Source organism: Coregonus lavaretus (assembly GCF_964263955.1).
Source record: "Coregonus lavaretus genome assembly, chromosome: 19".
In the NCBI taxonomy this organism is placed as follows: domain Eukaryota; kingdom Metazoa; phylum Chordata; class Actinopteri; order Salmoniformes; family Salmonidae; genus Coregonus; species Coregonus lavaretus.
In genome coordinates this window covers 40,779,906-40,789,265 of record NC_140006.1, presented here as the reverse complement: position 1 = coordinate 40,789,265, position 9,360 = coordinate 40,779,906, and positions in this window count along the sequence as shown.

The window sequence follows — 9,360 nt, the reverse complement described above, 5'->3', positions numbered from 1 at the left end:
CTAACCTCATTGTCTGAACCGTTAACGTTAGGCAGCAAGTGGCTACTGTGCTTGAAAATTAGCAAGCTTGTTGCAACCTGGATAGCTACTTGTAAACAATAGCTGGAACGACCGAGCGAACAGACGCGAACTGGCTGAGTCAATTCAGTGGCTAGCTTTGCACTTGGCTAGCTAACAGTAACTGCTAGGGGTAAGTCATAACCTACACTTGTGTTTTGTTTTTTACATATTGATAGCCCGAGTCGCTCAAGGAATTCGGGACATGGGTGACTAGTTAACGTTAGTTTGGCTCTCTCTGTGTGTTCGTGCCGTGAAAGGAGGGGTTCTTCTTTGTCTGAAAGCAATGGCTAGCTAGTTTGCTAACTATTCTAGCTAACTAACTGGCTGAATAAGTTGACGACGGACTCGCTCAAGCTGTCGGGACTAACCCACAACGTTAGACACGAACACGAACGATCTGCTTGTGTGTTGATACACTGGTGGTTGTTGTGGCTGAGTATTGGCGCTAAACCCTGCTGTTGGAGACCGGCATGCTAGCTGGCTGTGGCGTCTTATGACGAGGTGCCCGGACGTTTTTCACGGAATAATACTGCACCTAGTTAGCTAGCTGAATAAACTAGGTTAGTCTATTCCTAGAAAACATTGAACCGCTGTAGTTTACAACAATTATAGTTTCTGAGGGAGGGAGTTGTGGTGAGGGAGGCCCCGCTCTCTCCTTTCCCAGATGTTTAGTTAATTTTATTCCGATCTCCTCTGCATTATTGTAGCCATCTGCTGCAGCCTGTCAACTATGCCTCTGCCTATCCCTGTTCTCTCCTCTCCGCACAGGCTACACAAACGCCTCACACCGCGTGGCTGCTGCCTCTCTAATCTGGTGGTCCCTGCACGCACGACCCACGTGGAGTTTCAGGTCTCAGGCAGCCTCTGGAACTGCCGTTCTGCTGCCAACAAGGCAGACTTCATCCCAGCCTATGCTACCCTCCAGTCCCTCGACTTCTTGGCGCTGACGGAAACATGGATTACCACTGAAAACACTGCTACTCCTGCTGCTCTCTCCTCATCTGACCATGTGTTCTCGCATACCCCGAGAGCATCTGGTCAGCGGGGTGGTGGCACAGGAATCCTCATCTCTCCCAAGTGGACATTCTCAATTTTTCCCCTGACCCATCTGTCTGTCTCCTCATTTGAATTCCATGCTGTCACAGTCACTAGCCCATTTAAGCTTAATATCCTTGTCATCTATCGCCCTCCAGGTTCCCTTGTAGAGATCATCAATGAGCTTGACGCCTTGATGAATTCCTTTCCTGAGGATGGCTCACCCCTCACAGTTCTGGGGGATTTCAACCTCCCTACGTCTACATTTGACTCATTTCTCTCTGCCTCCTTCTTTCCACTCCTCTCCTCTTTTGACCTCACCCTCTCACCGTCCCCCCCTACACACAAGGCAGGCAATACGCTTGACCTCATCTTTACTAGATGCTGTTCTTCTACTAATCTCACTGCAACTCCCCTCCAAGTCTCCGACCACTACTTTGTATCCTTTTCTCTCTCCCTCTCCTCCAACACTACTCACTCTGCCCCTACACAGATGGTAATGCGCCGTCGCAACCTTCGCTCTCTCTCTCCCGCTACTCTCTCCTCTTCCATCCTATCATCTCTTCCCTCTGCTCAATCCTTCTCCCTCCAATCTCCTGATTCTGCCTCCTCAACCCTCCTCTCCTCCCTTTCTGCATCCTTTGACTCTCTATGTCCCCTATCCTCCCGGCCGGCTCGGTCCTCCCCTCCAGCTCCGTGGCTTGATGGCTCATTGCGAGCTCACAGAACAGAGCTCCGGGCAGCTGAGCGGAAATGGAAGAAAACTAGACTCCCTGCAGACCTGGCATCTTTTCACTCCCTCCTCTCTACATTTTCTTCATCTGTTTCTGCTGCTAAGGCCACTTTCTACCACTCTAAATTCCAAGCATCCGCCTCTAACCCTAGGAAGCTCTTTGCCACATTCTCCTCCCTGCTGAATCCCCCCCAGACCAGTATCCCTTCTTTCTTTTCTCTCCAAAACTATTGAGCGTGCCGTCTCTAGCCAACTCTCTTGCTATCTCTCTCAGAATGACCTTCTTGATCCAAACCAGTCAGGTTTCAAGACTGGTCATTCAACTGAGACTGCTCTTCTCTGTGTCACAGAGGCTCTCCGCACTACTAAAGCTAACTCTCTCTCCTCTGCTCTTGTCCTTCTAGACCTGTCTGCTGCCTTTGATACTGTGAACCATCAGATCCTCCTCTCCACCCTCTCCGAGCTGGGCATCTCCGGCGCGGCTCACTCTTGGATTGCGTCCTACCTGACCGGTCGCTCCTACCAAGTGGCGTGGCGAGAAGCTGTCTCCGCACCACGTGCTCTCACCACTGGTGTCCCCCAGGGCTCAGTTCTAGGCCCTCTCCTATTCTCGCTATACACCAAGTCACTTGGCTCTGTCATATCCTCACATGGCCTCTCCTATCATTGCTACGCTGACGACACACAACTAATCTTCTCCTTTCCCCCTTCTGATAACCAGGTGGCGAATCGCATCTCTGCATGTCTGGCAGACATATCAGTATGGATGACGGATCACCACCTCAAGCTGAACCTCGGCAAGACGGAGCTGCTCTTCCTTCCGGGGAAGGACTGCCCGTTCCATGATCTCGCCATCACGGTTGACAACTCCGTTGTGTCCTCCTCCTAGAGTGCGAAGAGCCTTGGCGTGACCCTGGACAACACCCTGTCGTTCTCCGCTAACATCAAGGCGGTGACCCGATCCTGTAGGTTCATGCTCTACAACATTCGGAGAGTACGACCCTGCCTTACACAGGAAGCCGCACAGGTCCTAATCCAGGCACTTGTCATCTCCCGTCTGGATTACTGCAACTCGCTGTTGGCTGGGCTCCCTGCCTGTGCCATTAAACCCCTACAACTCATCCAGAATGACGCAGCCCGTCTGGTGTTCAACCTTCCCAAGTTCTCTCACGTCACCCCGCTCCTCCGCACACTCCACTGGCTTCCAGTTGAAGCTTGCATCTGCTACAAGACCATGGTGCTTGCCTACGGAGCTGTGAGGGGAACGGCACCTCCGTACCTTCGGGCTCTGATCAGTCCCTACACCCAAACGAGGGCACTGCGTTCATCCACCTCTGGCCTGCTGGCTCCCCTACCTCTGCGGAAGCATAGTTCCCGCTCAGCCCAGTCAAAACTGTTCGCTGCTCTGGCACCCCAATGGTGGAACAAGCTCCCTCACGACGCCAGGACAGCGGAGTCACTCACCACCTTCCGGAGACATTTGAAATCCCCCCCCCCCCCCAAAAAAAACAACTAACAAACAAAAAAACAAAAAAAAACATTGTAAAGTGGTTATCCCACTGGCTATAAGGTGAATGCACCTATTTGTAAGTCGCTCTGGATAAGATGTAAATGTAAATGAGAAACAATGTTCACACTCGCTTACTTTCATTTAGGCTGTTTTTGCTTGATCGCATTAGAAGCTCTATCTTCCCATGTACGCCGTTATTCATTCATCTGTGTTGCCGCTCTCGCATTAAATGTGCACATGATAGAATTGAGACGATATTTAGTACTAAATATTAATTAATAGAAAAAAAAATGAACTGACTATTATGTGACTAAAATGGCTGACTAAAATTAGACAAATTGTCCAGGGTTTTAGTCGACTGATAATAACAAAAACTAACGAAGGATGAAATGACTAATGTGACTAAGAGTAAAAGGTATTTTAAGACTAAAATTACAACTGATCCATCCATTCAACCATCCCCCAACCTGTCCAGCATTCATGTTAATCTGTTCCCCCTACCAATCCACCATGGTTCTCATCTAATATGACCTGTGTTCCAGAGTATGTTAGCAATTATAATAATTATAGAGGTTGTATAGCGAGGGATCTCACACAAAGAAGAGGGGGGATGATGGAACAATGGACACTACCCCTCAAACTCAACTCTGGACCTCAAAGCCAGTTCCACTGCGTTTTTTCATTGTTCCCTCTAATCAGGGACTGATTTAGACTTGACACCAGGAGGGTGAAATTTAATTATCAGGTAGAACAGAAAACCAGCAGTCTCTGGATCTCGTAGGCTAGGAGTTGAATACTCCTGCTATACACACTATAGATGTTTAAAAATAAAATATTATTTTAGCCCTTTTACCTTGGGTAGTATAGGCCTAGCAAGAAAAACATTTAACATATTTTAATGTTCTGCCTATCTAAGGGATTTTTACAAAGAAGCCCTTTATCTACACTGAACAAAAATATAAATGCAACATTACATTTTAGTAATTTAGCAGACGCTCTTATCCAGATCGACTTACAGTTAGTGAGTGCATACATTTTCATACTGGCCCCCCGTGGGAAACGAACCCACAACCCTGGCGTTGCAAGCGCCATGCTCTACCAACTGAGCTATGCTTTTATTTCATGAGCTGAAATAAAAGATCCCAGAAATGTTCCCATACACACAAAAAGCAGGAATGTCCACCAGAGCTGTTGCCAGAGAATTGAATGTTCATTTCTCTACCATAAGCCACCTCAATGTCATTTTAGAGAATTTGGCAGTACGTCCAACCGGCCTCACAACCGCAGTCCATGTGTATGGCGTTGTGTGTGTGCTAGCGGATTGCTGATGTCAACGTTGTGAACAGAGTGCCCCATTGTGGCAGTGGGGTTATGTAATGTAACTCAGTAAAATCTTTGAAATTGTTGTGCTTATATTTTTGTTCAGTGTACTTCCCCAGAGTCAGATGAACTTGTGGATACCATTTTTATGTCTCTTTTCAGTTTGAAGGAAGTTGCCAACAAGCAACTTCTAATCATTTTGTGTTTTCTTACAGATTGTTCCACTGTTTGGCATAAGCCTTGTTTCTACAAAACGGAGGATGTGCAGAGGGTGAATTCAAGTGTAGGTTTCCATCTAACAATGTTGGGCCACCAACAAATGCAACATTGTGGCTATACAATTCCATTATTTCTATGTTTCTGCTAATATGACTTCAATTGTCTTTTCAATCATTTCAATCATTTCAGGAATCCAGTGAAGAGGAAACCTGTACATCTGAGGAGTACGTGCCAGATTCCAAGAATTATCATCAAGATTCAGAAAACAAGGTTTGTTTAAAGTTCTGAATTAGAAATTGCTGATGAAGTTCAGGAATCAGATAAAGGTCAAGAAGACACCGTCCAAACAGAAGAGGACACAATGACAGTGTGTGAACCGTCGCCACCCCAGGATAACCCAAATACAGGATCTTCACCATCGAAAGAAAACAAGCACAACTTCTGCTTTGTTTGCGGCAAGCCACAGCTAAAAATCGCAAGGCATTTCAAAAGGCATGAAAATGACAACGCAGAAATAGCTAAAACTCTTAGTTTCACTCCAGGGTCGAAGACAAGAAAGCTTTTACTTGAACAACTTCGGAATAGAGGAAACTTTCATCACAACAATAAAGTTCTCAACGGTGGAAGAGGGGCCCTAAAGGTGAAAAGACGATCCATGAAAGGGAAAGGAAAATATGAATATTGCCCTCATTGCAAAGGCATGTTTGTCCACTTGGAGTTATGGAGGCATATGAAAAGATGCATCACCAAATCAGAAGGTCCAGCAGGTCAGGAGCCATTTGGGAGGTCATTTGGTCATTGTGCATATTGAACATTCATATTTAACTGTACAGCCTTCCCTGTCAAACTCATTCCATGGAGGGCCTAGTGTCTGCTGGGTTTTCCTTTCAATTAAGACCTAGACAACCAGGTGAAGGGAGTTCTTTACTAATTAGTGACCTTAATTCATCAATCAAGTACAAAGGAGGAGCGAAAACCTGCACACTCAGACCTCCGTGGAACAAGTTCGACACCTGCTATAGAGTACGCCCCCATGAAATGGGATATCAGCCTACACAGTGACACCCACATATTGCAATTCCAAAAAGTTGACACAAATATTAGCGTCCGTAGCTATTATTGCCCGACTTTATAGTCAGTACTACATGCTGAATAGTGAAGTGATTTCCCACAGTTAAAGACCCGCAATAAGAGCTACGCCGCTAATATTTGTGTCAACTCATCAGAATTGTAATCTGTTAATGTCACTGAGTAGACGGATACCCCCATTTCATGGGTGCACACTTCATAGGTAAGGCTGTACATTGCAATGTGAATGTCCAATAAACTAACTGGAGAGGCGATTTCTCAATCAAAGTCCTGCCATAAGAGACAGCCCACTGCTCATCCCACGATACACTGCATTCTTCTCCCTCTGAAATGCTGCACCTCTCCCCTGAACTTCTGCACCCACACTCTGCTTGTTGCTTTAAACACATTTCTGTGTATGTCCTTATAAACCATGTTTTAGACCTCTAGTCTGTCTTCACCAACCTTATTTCAGACATATACTATTTTCTTTATATTCAATATTGGCAGATGTTTTTTTGTTTTGGAACATACACTGAACAAAAATATTAATGCAACAATTTCAAAGATTTTATTGAGTTACAGTACATGTAAGGAAATCAGTCAATTGAAATAAATTCATTAGGCCCTAATCTATGGATTTCACATGACTGGGAATACAGATAAGCATCTGTTAGTCACTGATACCTTAAAAATAAAGTAGGGTCGTGGATCAGAACCAGTCAGTATCTGGTGTGACCACTCAGGATCTCGGCATCGATTTAAAAATAAATTATGTTTGTTGTCCGTAGCTTATGCCTGCCCATACCATAACCCCACCGCCACCATGGGGCACTCTGTTCATCAGCAAACTGCTATCGGCCGGGCACAATTGAAACCGGGATTCATTTGTGAATAGCACACTTCTCCAGCATGCCAGTGGCCATCGAAGGTGAACATTTGCCCACTGAAGTTGGTTACGACACCAAACTGCAGTCAGGTCAAGACCCTGGTGAGGACGACGAGCATGTAGATGTTTTTTGCATAAATTCTTTAGTTGTGCAAACCCACAGTTTCATCAGCTGTCCGGGTGACTGGTCTCAGACGATCCCGCAGGTGAAGAAGCCGGATGTGGAGGTCCTGGGCTGGCGTGGTTGCACGTGGTCTGCGATTGTGAGGCCGGTTGGACATACTGCCAAATTCTCTAAAACTAAGTTGGAGGCAGCTTGTGGTAGAGAAATGAGCATTCAATTGTATGGCAACAGCTCTGGTGGACATTCCCGCAGTCAGCATGTCAACTGCACACTCCCTCAACTTGAGACATCTGTGGCATTGTGTTGTGTGACAACTGCACATTTTAGTGGCCTTTTATTTTCCCCAGCACAAGGTGCACCTGTGGAATGATCATGCTGTTTAATCAGCATGTTATGTCACACCTGTCAGATGGATTATCTTGGAAAAGGAGAAATGTTCACTAATAGGGATGTAAACAAATTTGGGCACTTTTTTAAAGAGAAATAAGTTTATTGTGTTTATAGAAAATTATTTCAGCTCATGAAACATGGGACCAACACTTTACATGTTGCGTTTATATTGTTTGTGTGTATGGGGTGGGAGGGGTGCAGCAACTCTATTAGGGGTGCAGCAACTACATTATGAAGGGCAGCTCAGAACAGCTGAAGGTGGATTTTAAAGAACTGATTGGGTCTCTACTTGACACCAACAAACGCCCAATAATATCTGGCCCTCTGCCCTCCCTTATCATTGACCCAAGTCCAGCTCATTTACTCACTACCATTTGTGTCGCTGAGTTGTCATAATGCCTAGGGACGTTGGAAGACACAATGTAAGTAACCTAATTTATGTCCCTCTTACTGCCCTGAATGCCTCTGCTGATCCTACAGCTATTGTATGCAGTAATCATATGCCTATGAACCAGAGTAATACTGTTAGCACTGAGGTGGTGTGCCCTAGTAGGAAGTCCACTGTGTGCAGCTCACACTGCACTAATAAAAATAACCAGAGCATATCTACCTCTGCTAAACGTCCCAGTAAAGCAAGAAAAACAATCAAGCATCCCAGAAAAGTGTTAAAAATAGCCCATGTTAAGAAACAAGGTTCATGAAATCAATAATTTGCTAGTAACAGATGACATTCATATACTGACAATCTCTGAAACTCTCTAAGATAATACCTTTGATGATACAGTGGAAGCAATACATGGTTATAAGATCTACAGAAAATACAGAAATGCCAAAGGTGGAGGTGTGGCTGTTTATATTCAGAACCACATTCCTGTAAAGCTTAGAGAGGATCTCATGTTAAATACTGTTGAAATAATATAGCTACAGGTTAATCTCCCTCACCTAAAGCCCATTCTGGTGGGAAGCTGCTATAGACCACCAAGTGCTAACATTCAGTATCTGGATAACGTGTGAAATGCTTGATAATGTATGTAATATCAATAGAGAGGTATATTTTCTGGGTGATTTAAATATTGACTGGCTTTCGTCAGGCTTCCCACTCAAGAGAAAGCTTCAAACTAACTAGTGCCTGCAACCTGGTTCAGGTTATCAATCAACCTACCAGGATAGTTACAAACAGTACAGGAATTAAATCAACATGTATTGATCATATCTTTACTAATGCTGCAGAATTTTTGTTTGAAAGCAGTATCCAGATCCATCGGATGTAGTGATCACATTATAGTAGCCGTATCTAGGAAAAAGGCTGGGCCTAATATTGTGTATAAGAGGTCATACAATACGTTTTGTAGTGATTCCTATGTTGTTGATGTGAATAATATTTGTTGGTCCGTGGTGTGTAATGATGAGCAACCAGACGCTGCACTTGACACATACAGTGGGGAGAACAAGTATTTGATACACTGCCGATTTTGCAGGTTTTCCTACTTACAAAGCATGTAATTTTTAAAATCCAGAAAATCACATTGTATGATTTTTAAGTAATTCATTTGCATTTTATTGCATGACATAAGTATTTGATACATCAGAAAAGCAGAACTTAATATTTGGTACAAAAACCTTTGTTTGCAATTACAGAGATCATACGTTTCCTGTAGGTCTTGACCAGGTTTGCACACACTGCAGCAGGGATTTTGGCCCACTCCTCCATACAGACCTTCTCCTTCAGGTTTCAGAGGCAATACGGACTTTCAGCTCCCTCCAGAGATTTTGTGGTCCTCTGTAGCTCAGCTGGTAGAGCACGGCGCTTGTAACGCTAAGGTAGTGGGTTCGATCCCCGGGACCACCCATACACACAAAAAAATAAATGTATGCACGCATGACTGTAAGTCGCTTTGGATAAAAGCGTCTGCTAAATGGCATATTATTATTATTATTATTATTTTCTATTGGGTTCAGGTCTGGAGACTGGCTAGGCCACTCCAGGACCTTGAGATGCTTCTTACGGAGCC